Source organism: Aulonocara stuartgranti (genome assembly GCF_965226115.1).
Source record: "Aulonocara stuartgranti genome assembly, chromosome: 15".
In the NCBI taxonomy this organism is placed as follows: Eukaryota; Metazoa; Chordata; class Actinopteri; order Cichliformes; family Cichlidae; genus Aulonocara; species Aulonocara stuartgranti.
In genome coordinates, this window is record NC_138951.1 from 10,300,167 (window position 1) to 10,312,705 (window position 12,539).

Sequence of the window (12,539 nt, forward strand, 5' to 3'; positions counted from 1 at the left end):
CGTGTTTGTGTGTACATAACTGTGCATTGGGGGCAGAGATAGAAGCTGAACTGGTTTGGCTTCTTCCAGGCTAAACTGGGTCTAGTGGGTCCAAGACAGATGGCACTCGGGGCAAAGCCAGTCTGGGATCTCTCGCTCTCTCTCTCTCTCTCTCTCTCTCTCTCCATCACTCCCTCATACACACACACAAACACACATCTCTTTTAATAGCCATTATTGGCATCCTTTGCCTCTTCCAGATCCCTGAAACAGAAATCACAGAGCCCCATTATATTTCCTTTTGACCCATTTGGCAAGATGATGGGAGCATCGAGTGCTGGATTAAATGGAAAGCAGTTTATAATCCAGTAATTCTAATGTTTTAATTACTTAGATGAACAGGAGGTGTTTGAGCAAAGGCTAATCTCTGAGACATAAGGGTGAGAGAGAGAGAGAGAGAGAGGCAGAGAGAGAGAGAGAGAAAGAGGCAGAGAGAGAGAGAGAGAGAGAGAGGCAGAGAGAGAGAGAGAGAGAGCGATAAAGGGTGGGGGGGAAATTTGTCTTATTCTTTGTAATGCACACATAGGCTTGCTTATGGAATTTTAGCTGCGTATTAAAGTTCATCACCTGTTATCAACGCAGATTAAAAGATTCACAGACTTTATAATTGACATTAAGGTGAGCCCACCAGGGCTGAGGTGCGAAACCATTATCATGCTTGAACATCGCAGCGCATTTGCACACAGTCTACGTGGTTCTAGTTTTACGTTTCTAAACTACATTCACAAGTGTTTTGACTTGAGATCTGCTGTATCTTGAGCGACACCCATAGCTGTAACTGATCCCACAATTGTCTTTGATAGCCACCCCTCCTGTCAATCAAGCAGTAGGACAAAGGCTGCTAAAGCAAGGCTGATGACCTCATGCCTGGGGTCTGCTCCATACCGAAGGGGTCTTAACACCGTACAACTTGCCTTTTGTGTCTGGAGCCATTTTTCAGTACCGAGAATCGACATGCAGTATCTCTTGGGGTTCGGGATGCATGCACATACACACCCACACACACACACATCCCCTTGATCCATGGGCTGGAGCGTTGAGCCAGGAGTGAGCCTTAAGACAAGGAGTGACAACCGGGACAGCTGCAAGGGTTGGAAGCCAATCTTATTCCAATCCCCCCTTCACCCATCCCCGCTACCCCCAACCGCCACCACACACACACACACACACACACACCGTTCCACAACCACAGCCTCCAGCCAGCCAAACAAGCCATTGTTTCTGGCGAGGGCCTGTGGTATTTCATTTGTCATGAAATGGATATGGACACGGGATGACCATGAGGTTCTTTCTCCAAAAAAGAAACTGCTACCGCTACTGCTGCTGCTATGGCTGCTGAGCACCGACTGCAAATTCACCTCATCCTTAACCTTCTAGTGCAGTTTGCCCCAAGCACCTTGCTATGAACTATTAATAAACCTGCTTTTTCCAAGGTAGAAAGGTAGGGAGGGGGCGGTCCGAATGGTATTGTTTTCCAAAGGAGGATAAGAAGAAGGAAAAAGAGATAGAGTGTGGGAGGGAGGGAGGTCAGGCTATGTGGCAATGTGTTTTTATCATCCTTTATAGTCTTCACTTTCTCAGGTTTCTGAGCAGACTTTAGACAGGTTAGTCTTATGAGCCAGGTAGATCACCAACGTCCTGGTCAGCTGTTGTCAGTCGCTGCTTAGGATGAGTTTGGTTCTGTGGGTATTATGGCAGAGGGGCGATATCAGCCCCCAAATAATTGGCCAACCTTTACACGTTCACATGGCTGCTTGATGCTAAGCTGCTAGCACATGCCACATCCCAGAGAAATTTTCAGCACGTAGTTAAGAGCAAAAAGCAGGATCTGACAGCTGAACTTCTCCAGGCATGTATGAAATCAGCAAAGATGCTATGATGTTCATCACCCTTGCAGTTCCTTCACCTTTAGGTTTCCATGTCCAAAAGAGTTCATGGACATTAAAACAATACCCCTCTATCTCCGTCAAGGGCATTCCTTGGCACAACAATAGGACCATACCCTTCCATATTTTCCTTTCCTCCCCTCCCTCCTCATTCTCCAGCCCCTCCATCAAAGAGCATTCCAGCTCCAGAGCCCCCTAAGCCCTTCACTCTGGGCCTGTCCATGTGACACGGCACGCAGACAGTCATCTTTAAGAATTGATTCACTCTGGTATCCAAAGCTAGGGAGCTTGGCTGCCAAGATACCCAGCATAGGCGCCACTCATGGGGTCCAGGTACACAACAGCTGCTCCCAAACAATAAAGGCAAAAAATGGAAGGCACTTAGGGAGAAGATGCAGCCCTAACCTCTATCCCAAGCCTGAACTGGTCACCTTGAGCCAGTTGTTGCCTGCCAGCCTTCCGAGACGACAAACCAGAATACAACTTTGAGATGAAGTTAGTGGAAGGGGGATAAATATTGAAAGGCATATATAATTCGCAAGAGAGACAAGAGAGAGCGGGCAAAAGAGGGAAGGAGAAATATTTTTATTTCCTTGGAAGAATTGCAAAGTGACAGCTGTGCGACCAAGATTGCACAGTGACACATGGAACACCATAAATAAGACAATGGCATGTTGTTTTCTTCTGAGGCACATCATCTCGCTCGGAGGTCAAGTGAAGGAGATGCCAGCCCATTCCAGAAACCTCACACACATTATGCACACGTAGAAGTAACCTCAGGAATGCCGTGATACTACAGATATAGATCACAAATCATGCGGAAGGAGACAGGTGAGATATTACCTCACCTGAAGTGTTTCCATAAACTCCAGTGTACCAAAGCCTTGGGAAGTAGCATCACTCTTCAATCAGGTCCTGACCCACACATACTTTGATTTATGATCATACAATCTAGCACATCATCCATCATAAATAAGGGAGATTAGGTGAATAGACTGAGGCTGTGGATACAACAATTCCAGCTTTAGAGATGATGTATTGTAACTGCACAGTCTCGAAAGCTACAGCAGCAAATTAAAGGTTCAGTTTTCTGTATATTAAGGAGCAGAGCAAAGGTGAAGACAGAGAAAAGGGAAGTTAAGACAACAAAAGGAAGCGAGACAGACAAGGACAGAGGGGAACTTGGCACCGGCAGCCTTCCTGCTGAAACGGAAAGGCAGAAGTGGAAAAGCAAGAGCAGTGGAGAGTCGGGGAGAGAGGGGAATTTGCCAAAGCAGCTCGGGAGGGCCCTCATTACGATATTAAACAAGATTTAATAAGTGAGAGTGATTTGATGAGGTGATTATCCTGGCCCATTAATCAAGCAGGCTTCTAGCCTCGCTGTAATATGTCCCATCTTTCCGCATGTACCAAAGCCTCTTTAGATGCTGAGCTCCTTACTGTACTAACGCCGCTTCAGAAACACCACCAGCCTGGCAGGGAAAAAAAGGCATATTACGTCTCATCTCTCAAGCCTCTGGGTATTTTTGAGACTCGCTCATCCCTCCACCTCCCCATCCGCGCTTCTGGTGCATCTGATAAATTGAACTCCTTAACATGTGGGTCAGAAAGTAAAGTCTTATCAGAGGAAGCTAAGAGTGATAACTGGCAATGATAACGAAAAGGCATCTGTTGGCTTTAAGGCTTTTGGTTTGAGAACAGAAGTTTTACAGACTCCATTGGATTGCTGGGTTTTGAAAAGAGGTAGGGGCTTCGAGTACGCGTATACGTGTGTGTGGATGGGCTGATTCATAGAATGCTTCTCGGGAAAATAAAGTAAAACTTCCATGAGAACATGTGAGAGCAAGCACAGTCCACTGTGTATTTGCAAGTAGATCACAAAAAAAACTAATGTGACCTTGTAGAACTTGCAAAACACAACTTTTGGAGGCACTGCAGTTTCCCAAACCCCAAGAAAGTCAATTTCCAAAAGCATGTATTTAGGATTGACCCTCAAAAACCCAGTGATATAAAAACAAACCCCCAAAAAAATTGATAGTCACTCAACATTCAGACAAGGGTTGATATAAAAAACACTGACGTATCACTGATCTGGGCTGAGATCAATGACTGGTCAGTCAGCCTCATGCAGGTCTGATTGCATATTACTTATTGGATGTGCACTGCAGGCAAACCAGCACAAGAAAATTACACTGTAGCACTCAAAGCTAAAACACTAACACTAGTATGTAGTTCGCCAAAGTAAGGCACAGAGGGAAAAGCACGAAAACATTTCTACAAGACCTAATGAGGTCCATTAGGTTTAAATCACCATCATCCAGTCAATCATGGATGTATATTAAAAAAAAAAAAAGCTAATAAAGTGAAAAATGGATCAAAGCAATTACAAAGAAAATTGTGGAAAAAAGTGAAAAAAAAAAACCAAAAAGGGTTGATATCCTGTTATCTGATGATTTTTAAACATACTGGAAAATGATGTAAGTTCCTGACTTTTTTTTTAACTTATGGTCAAAACCTCTTTCAGTGCCACAAACTGCAGGAAATAATGCACAAGCAGAGAAAACAGCTTAAATTCACACGATGAGGTCTGTTTTCAGTGCACTGCCTGCTAATTGGAAATCTGACTCATGCGTTTAAAATGTCTAAACACCACCTTTATAATGCATTTCGGTTATGTTTGTGCGCTACTGAGCAGCTGCCTCAAGTTGAAGATGAGGGTGAATACAATTTACAGGCTGCACCTATTTCATGATGTACATCTCCAAAGCCCATTTGGGAAAAGTAACATCCTACTTCTCTAAGCCTGGATGGCAGCATTTTGCTATTTAGCTACATTTGTGAGTAGGAATAATAATAATTTTTTAAAAAGCGTCACATGCTGTGCACCAATGAATGGAAGAGCTACACAAGGTGAACTGGAATAAAAAACAAACTGTCAAGTAATTTTGATAATTTGGGAATTGTTTGATTTTTCAAGCTGAAATGCTGAAAACTGATTTCACATTCTCAAAAAATGTAATAGAAATGCTTTGCTTTTTCTATTACACGTGTCATCTGAAATGTTTGACTGTTAAAAGCAGCTAAATCTTATCATTACAGAACAACAATAAGATATCCTAAAATAACTTGTGTTTAAGGAGAAACTTTCTAAAGCTTTAGCCCAGTCAGGGACTTCCCGATTCCAAATATTTATAATAATTTTGTCATTTACAGTGCGCAATGATGCAGCAAGGGGTAAATATAACCTCAAGAGTGGGAGAGAATAGGTATTACAAAGACAGCTAACCCCCCCCAAAAACATTTTAAAAGCTCAAGTGGAAGAAGATTACATTAAAGCAGGCGTGGGACGGAGCTTTTTCTGGGAACTGCCTGAGAGTATTAATAAAATAAGCACAGAAAATATAATACAAGAATGTTTTTATCAACATAATCCAGAGAGATGAGGCCAAACCAACCTGGAATATAATCCCAAGGAGAAGGTCCCCTGGTTATCTGTCATCAGGGACACACACCCATACACACATATGGACACACGCTAATACACAGTCTCTTTCTATGTCTCGCCGTCGCTTCAAATAATCGACTCATAATCTTAAAAGGATCTTGTCCTTTCGGTTTCATCTTTACTGCAAGGGTCAAGAGGTCAACTGCTGGGTGAAGCTATCAAAGTGAATATTGACATCAATATAGCGTGCATTTAATAGCTATTATAGTCGTACGTAACTCCTAAACGTGTTTAGATTTGATGGATTTTAGTTTAAAATCAAGTGTTTTTCTCTAAATTCCTTTTACATAAATTGTAGGTGTGAATCCTGCTCAATTTACGGTGCCACAACTTATAATAAAAGAAGTAGCAAATATTTTGTGAGGACTGCCTGAGTGAGAGAAGTAGGCGTTTTACTTGAAGGACAGATCCAACATGAATTCGGTAGCTGACACTTGGAGGACTGTAAGACAATGTCGAGCAACTTTCTCTGTCACTCTGTCCCTCCCTCCTGCATCCTCTCTTTCGCTCCCTCTCCCTCTCTTCTGTATCTAAGCAGCATAATTTGAGTAAATGACAGGGGAACATCTGCTGTGCATAAGAGAGAGGCCAACACTTTAACATGCAGATGTCTCTCTCCATCTGCATTAATTCAATAATTACCGCAATGGAGGCAGGAGAAAAAATCTTTTTTTATAGCTTAAGACAATGTTATCTGTGCCAGTTGGTATGGGGAGGGCAAATTGGGGGTGGGGGGGTGCGTGAATGAGTGTGTGTACGAGTGCATGTGCTGCTGGAGGTTTGCGAGAGGAGGGGTAGATTATTACACCATTTAGCCAGAGCAAGCTGTCACATTGCAGAGAATCTCACTAATTCCATTGTGCCCTTGGTGAGTCACTGACAGACTCCAAGTGACTGATGATGCCTCAACGCCACCACTTGGCCACTGGACGACCAACCAGCTTCACTTAGGATATAACCGCACATGTCTTACATTTAATGTGCGTGTGTGCAATGGGGGATGATTAACCCGAGTATTTTAATGCCTGCAGGGGTATGACAGGGTATGCATGGGTATTTAGTGGATGGTGTACGTGGTAGACATAGTGCTCGGAGTTGTGCTCAACGAGTAGAGTTTTTTGTTGAATGAGACCAAAGAATCCCTTCCCTCGTGCCTTCAGAGCTGTTAAATGCCATTTGGAAAACTCCCAGTGTCGTAAGATTTTGACTCAAAGGAGGTTTCTTTGTAGCTACTCTATCATAAAGACCTTTTAAAAGGAAGCACTAGTGGGATGGTGGTCTTTCCAGCAGGTTTCGCCCATATTTGCAAAGGATTTCCAAAGATATGTTCGACTGACTGCTCAAGACTTTGACCAGTCCTTATTTTTTAGTTATTTATTTTGTCCAAAAGCTTAGAGAGTTAGTTTTAAACTTCCATTTCAGAGTTACTGAGGTTGCAGAATTTAGAAATAGTCTGTTTTGCCACATCTTCTTTAAATATTTATAGCAAGTTTCTTGGAGTTGATTTATTTACCCGACATGAAGTGAGATTTAGCAAATTCCAGTAAAGTTCCCGATAATTAACAAAAAGGAAGAAAAATAGGATGTGCCAAAATGGACAAAATTTGCCGGTGCTGTGATAAATTGTCCAAATATTTTTATAAATGACAGGTTTGACTTTTGAGAAAAGATTGGGGGGCAAAAAGTGGCAATTTTATTAATTTACCTTTGAATTAACAAAATAATTGGGGGAAAAAGTGAAAATGTCTGAACACTTAATGAATTTACTGCAAAGACACCGGTCTTGAACTACTGACTTCAATCTTGTGACATTTAAAATATCAGACAATCATATTTCGATTGGACACTCTCAACTAAAATGAATAAAGGGCCACAGAGAACATTAGCATGTAATGGTTTCCATTCAAATAAACCTAATTACTTTATTGAAATGTTGGCTCCAATATCTCATTTTCAAGAAAAAGCACTTAAAAGCCATTCAGAAAAGCTCAAAGAACGTTAGATGAAATGTGAAAACAAAACTTTAAATGACCATGCACACTGTACCCAATCTCCTTCGTTTATAACGCATACCTGTGGACCAATACAGCATGTTGTAAAATGTATTAATGTGGTCCATCTAACAGAAATACCCCAACAATCATTTAATGCACCTGAATTCTCGAATAAAAGGTCACAGAGTTTGTGTGTCACACTCAAACTGACAAACACAAATCATTCCAGGATGTCTCATCGTACATGTATGATAACACACATAAATAAACAGACATCCTAACATAATCCCATCAGCATGCATGCACTTGCTTCTGCAGCCACACAGCACCTTCATCCAGGCAGAGTCTCTCACACACACATATCTGACTCTTACATGCCTGCTAAACATAGGGACAAAGGAAAATATCTGTATACTTGGCAGGCCAACTTCCTTTGATTGCAGCAGTGCTGCTGTAGGAAACAATGCACAGGCACTATTAATACACCAAGGAGAAAGAGAATTCCTCTTAGAGGAAAGCTCAAAGGAGCCATCGGCCAGGCTATTTACAGACTTACTGACTGACTGCACTATACTTAACTGTAGTCTCTGCATCTTGTCTTACGTGACTCTTTTTTTCTCTGCAAGGACTGGTGATGAATACAGTATAATGTACATTAGAGGATGAGTGGTACATATTCTTCCATAATACTCCCTTTTTATTTGTTTATACATCCTTTATTTATTTGTTTTGTGACACTTTCAGTGCACAGATATTAATTAGAAGCAAGTGCTTAGGAAATGTAACAGATCTCTTATGTACTTGCTCTGCTGTGTCACATCAACACGCCTGTGACATTTGACTGGCGGTGAATAGCTGCCCAGCCACACTTATGATCGCCTCTCCTTTCTAAAAGTGCCCAGTTAAAGAGCATCAAATCCCCACTCGCTAAACCCACACAAGCCCAACCTTCATTAGCATAGCTAACAAACTCCCTGAAAGAGCAACAGTGGAGGGAGAGAACAATGGCAGTCTATTAAAGGGGAAGATGAGGGGGTGAGACGAAGCGCAGAGGGGGAGAAGCTATTGTTCTGGTCTTATTTAGCCCTTGCTGTCACCCTGCAACTGTTGTCACTTCTAAGTTTAGCTGGACGGCTGAAGAGGACGGCGAAGAGAAGAAGGAGGAGGGAAGGAGGAAGAGGATAGGAATAGGGTAGGGAAAGATGGAGGACAGAAAGAAGATAGGGAGGAACTGAAGACAGTTTTGAACCAAACAGTTTTGTGGATTCCCTACAAACTTGGGAGCTCCCCAGTAACTAAAAACCTTCAAGGGCTTTTTTCTTGCATTTGCATTGCCAGTGGAAATTCTGTAGCAACACAAAAGCTGCTTGGTACAGCCAAGGTTAAATTTAATACTGCATCCAGAGCATATGGGCTCAATAAACCCGAGACAGTAGTGCTTTGAATTAACATTAAATACTGAAGTTTAAACACCAACTCAAGCTTGATTTAAAGCCTGAATTACGGAAGGATGAGAGAATACAAAAACTAAAAAATAAATGTTACAAGTAGGTACACATGTTCGGTTGAATGTTAAACCAAATATCTAATCAGTCAATCACAGCAACATTTAAGCATTTAGACATGGTTACGACGACCTAGTGAAGACAAACCAAGCATCAGAATGGGGACGAGAGGAAGACAGGTCATTTAAGTGACTTTGAATGTGGTGTGGTTGTTGGTGCCAGACAGGCTGGTCTGAGAATTTCAGAAATGGCTGATCTACTGGGATTTTCCCACACAACCATCTCTAGAGAATGGTCTAAAAAAGAAAAGCAAAAAAAAAAAAAAGAAGAAAATACCCAGTGAGAGGCAGTTCTCTGGGTGACTATGCCTTATTGATGCCAGAGGTCAGAGGAGAATAGCTGGACAGCTTCGTGCTGAAGCAGGGTAACAGTAATAGTAGCAGAAGACCACATCGAGGGCCGCTCCAACAGGAGTGTCAACAGGAAACTAAAGCTACAATTCACAAAGGCTCACCAAAACTGGACAAAAAAGATTGGACAAAATGTGCCTGATGTGATGAATCTCAATTTCTGTCGCCACATTCAGAAAGCTGGGTCAGAAATCTGTATGTGGTGGAACAGGATATTCATATTATGGAGTTCCAGTCGACAAATCAGTTTCGTGAACTGAAGAAGATGTCATTTCCTTTACACGAGAAATTCTTTTGTTGCATGTCAAGGGAAGAAACACAGTATTTGTTAATGCCCATAGGTTGTAGACTTCAGGAAGACGGACTGAAAATTATTAATACTAGTGACAGGGTGAGGAACTTGATTATTTGAGAGGGAAGGTTTGGATAACTTTTTTCCTTTAATAAATGAAATCATCATTTAAAGCTCCATTTTGTATTTAAAAACAAATAAAATTGGAATATTCAAAAACTCCTAAATCGTTTCTGTTTAGGATGAATTTTGTGTTCTGTAACCTAAAGTGGTTTTAATTCAAATAAGATTAAAATGATTAAATTGATCTGCATAATATCTAACCTTATTTATATTTATCTTCATTGTCTTCAAAGTCCATGAACTCAGAGGTTATGCCTCTGAGAGATCCTCTGTTTTGAGTTCAACTAGCGTATACAGTACTAAGTAAGTACTTTATTTACTTACTTTTGAACAAACCAGATGGCTTTAAAGTTTTTTGACTGTGTCTTGCATGGTTTTGATGCTACTGATAAACACAAACACACACACACACACACACACACACACACACACACACACAGTGACGGACAGGCTCAGAAGGTAAGAACAATAATGGTCTCATTGTCACAAGTGGTAAAAGAAGAGGAAGACTGAGACAGAATAGCCCAGCTGTCTGCTCATAAAGCAGCCGATGGCTGAGGCGCTAAGCCCTACAGTGAAAGCAGAGCTTAGGTGGGTGACACAGGGCAGTAGACCCCAATCAGCCCTATAGTGTAAGGCAAGAGCCAAAGCAAAGACACATGGATTAACAGTGGGAGATGAGGGTCTGCGCCTGCAAAGCTCACAGAGCTAAGACGGCAGAGTAGGCAAGCAGGGACTGCATTCCCCCCCTATCCAGGAGTGGAGACAGTGTGGTTAAGGCTTTAGGGTTGGCTCCCCAGCTGAAAGACAAAGGACAAAGTAGGATGAAAGACACTGTCTCAGTCAAGTCAACGAGTTCATCAGAAAGACTGAGGAATTACTGTAAATTGCCTCAACTCAGCTGTGGGGAATATAGGGACAATTACACAGGGTCTTGGCATGTACCCACTTCTAAAACACAGCCTGGAATTATCAATTACTCTGTCCTCACTTCTCTCCACTACATGCAAACACACAACACTGTCCATCTCTCAAGCCGTGCACTGCTATTGACCTGTAGTTAGCACAGCAGCCTGGAAACAGCTTGCGATGACAAGGTCACGAGTACGAGGTGACGAGGGCTCGGTCACTGCCTCTCCAAATCCGAAAGTAGGAAAGGTCTTTAACCACAATGGATTTCACACACAACCCTCCTCCACGACCTCACTGTAAAGAGGTAGTAGCCGGTGCTGTTTTACGAGCTCAACAATGCGACGCTATACTGCATATTTCCATTAATAGTGTGGCCACAATTATAAGAGCCTGAAAACAGCAACAGAAGAAGTGAGAGAGAAAAAGAGATCTGGTGATATGAAGATGGTAAAACTGATTTGTTATAACCTTTTTGGTTTGATCAGGTTGGAAAAAACTACACAAACCAGCACTGACACTATACACAATTGCATATTCTTACCTAGTCCACATCTCCAAAGCGTGAAAACACACGCTTTAATTCACTGGCCCAGTCTTGTTTAAACTGGGAAGGCTGAGTAACAGCCTTTTTTTATTTTCTTTAGGGTTAAACCCAGAGAATATGGAACTCCAGGCCTCGAGAGCCGGTGTCCTGCAGGTTTTAGATGTGTCCTTGATCCAACACAGCTGATTTAAATGTTAAACTATCTCCTCAACATGTCTTGAAGTTCTCCAGAGGCCTGGTAATGAACTAATCATTTGATTCAGGTGTGGTGACCCAGGGTGCGATCTCAAACCGGCTCTCGAGGACCAACGTTCCCTACCCCTGGTTTAACCCAAGGACTAAAAATCTACCTGTTTATACAAAAGACTTTCTTTTGGGCCAAACAGGCCTTGAGTCTACAACATCTTGTTCTAACTTTAACTCTTTCCCCCTTGGACACAAGTAGGGATAACCCTTGTTTTTCTTTTCTGAACTCAGCAGTTTGTGTCATATTTCAGGTCTGCTTCTAGAACAAAATGATTGGGTATCAGAGAGTGAGAGTGATCTCTGCCTCTACAGTTTACTAGGGCTACCCTTGGAAAAACCCAGAAACTGTTCTAATGGTTACAAATGTCATCTTTATGGGATGGTACCATGGTTAGCACTCTAATCTCACAGGAAGAAGGTCAGTGGTTTAAGCCCTGACTGTGTTTTTCTGCGTGGGGTTTTCTCCGATATTCTCCCACAGTCCAAAGACATGGGGTGTGTACTGAGCCCTCTCCTGTACTCACTCTACACCTACGACTGCACAGCCACTAACAGCTCCAACATCATTGTGAAGTTTGCGGACGACACTACAGTGGTGGGTCTTATCACCAACGGTGATGAGACGGCTTACAGGGAGGAGGTCAGCGCCCTGACCCACTGGTGCCAAGACAACCATCTCACCCTCAACGTCGCAAAGACAAAGGAGTTGATAGTGGACTTCCGGAGGTGCAGAGAAGTACACACCCCCATCACCATCAACGGCGCTGCTGTGGAGAGAGTGAGCAGCTTCCGGTTCCTTGGTGTACATCTGGCTGAGGATCTTACGTGGTCAGTACACATAAACAAAACAGTGAAGAAGGCGCAGCAGCGCCTCTTCTTTCTCAGGAGACTGAAAAGATTCGGCATGAGCCCCCGCATCCTCAGGACCTTCTATCACTGTGCCATTGAGAGCATCCTCACTGGATGCATCACCACCTGGTATGGCAACAGCACCGCCTACAACCGCAAAGCTCTCCAGCGAGTAGTGCGGTGCTCTGAACGGATAATTGGAGGTGAGCTTCCCTCCCTCCAAGACATCTACAG

At 42.7% G+C, this 12,539-nt stretch overlaps 1 long non-coding RNA gene across 1 annotated transcript in view; it reads right to left on the minus strand.

Moving 5' to 3' along the window:
- Window positions 1-117: 117 nt before the first annotated feature.
- Window positions 118-12,539, minus strand: part of LOC309688586 — a 17,115-nt gene continuing 4,693 nt past the window's right edge. Inside the window, exon 3 of the long non-coding RNA XR_014271121.1 lies at window positions 118-243. This is a non-coding gene — a long non-coding RNA (uncharacterized lncRNA). The remainder of the gene's footprint in view (window positions 244-12,539) is intronic.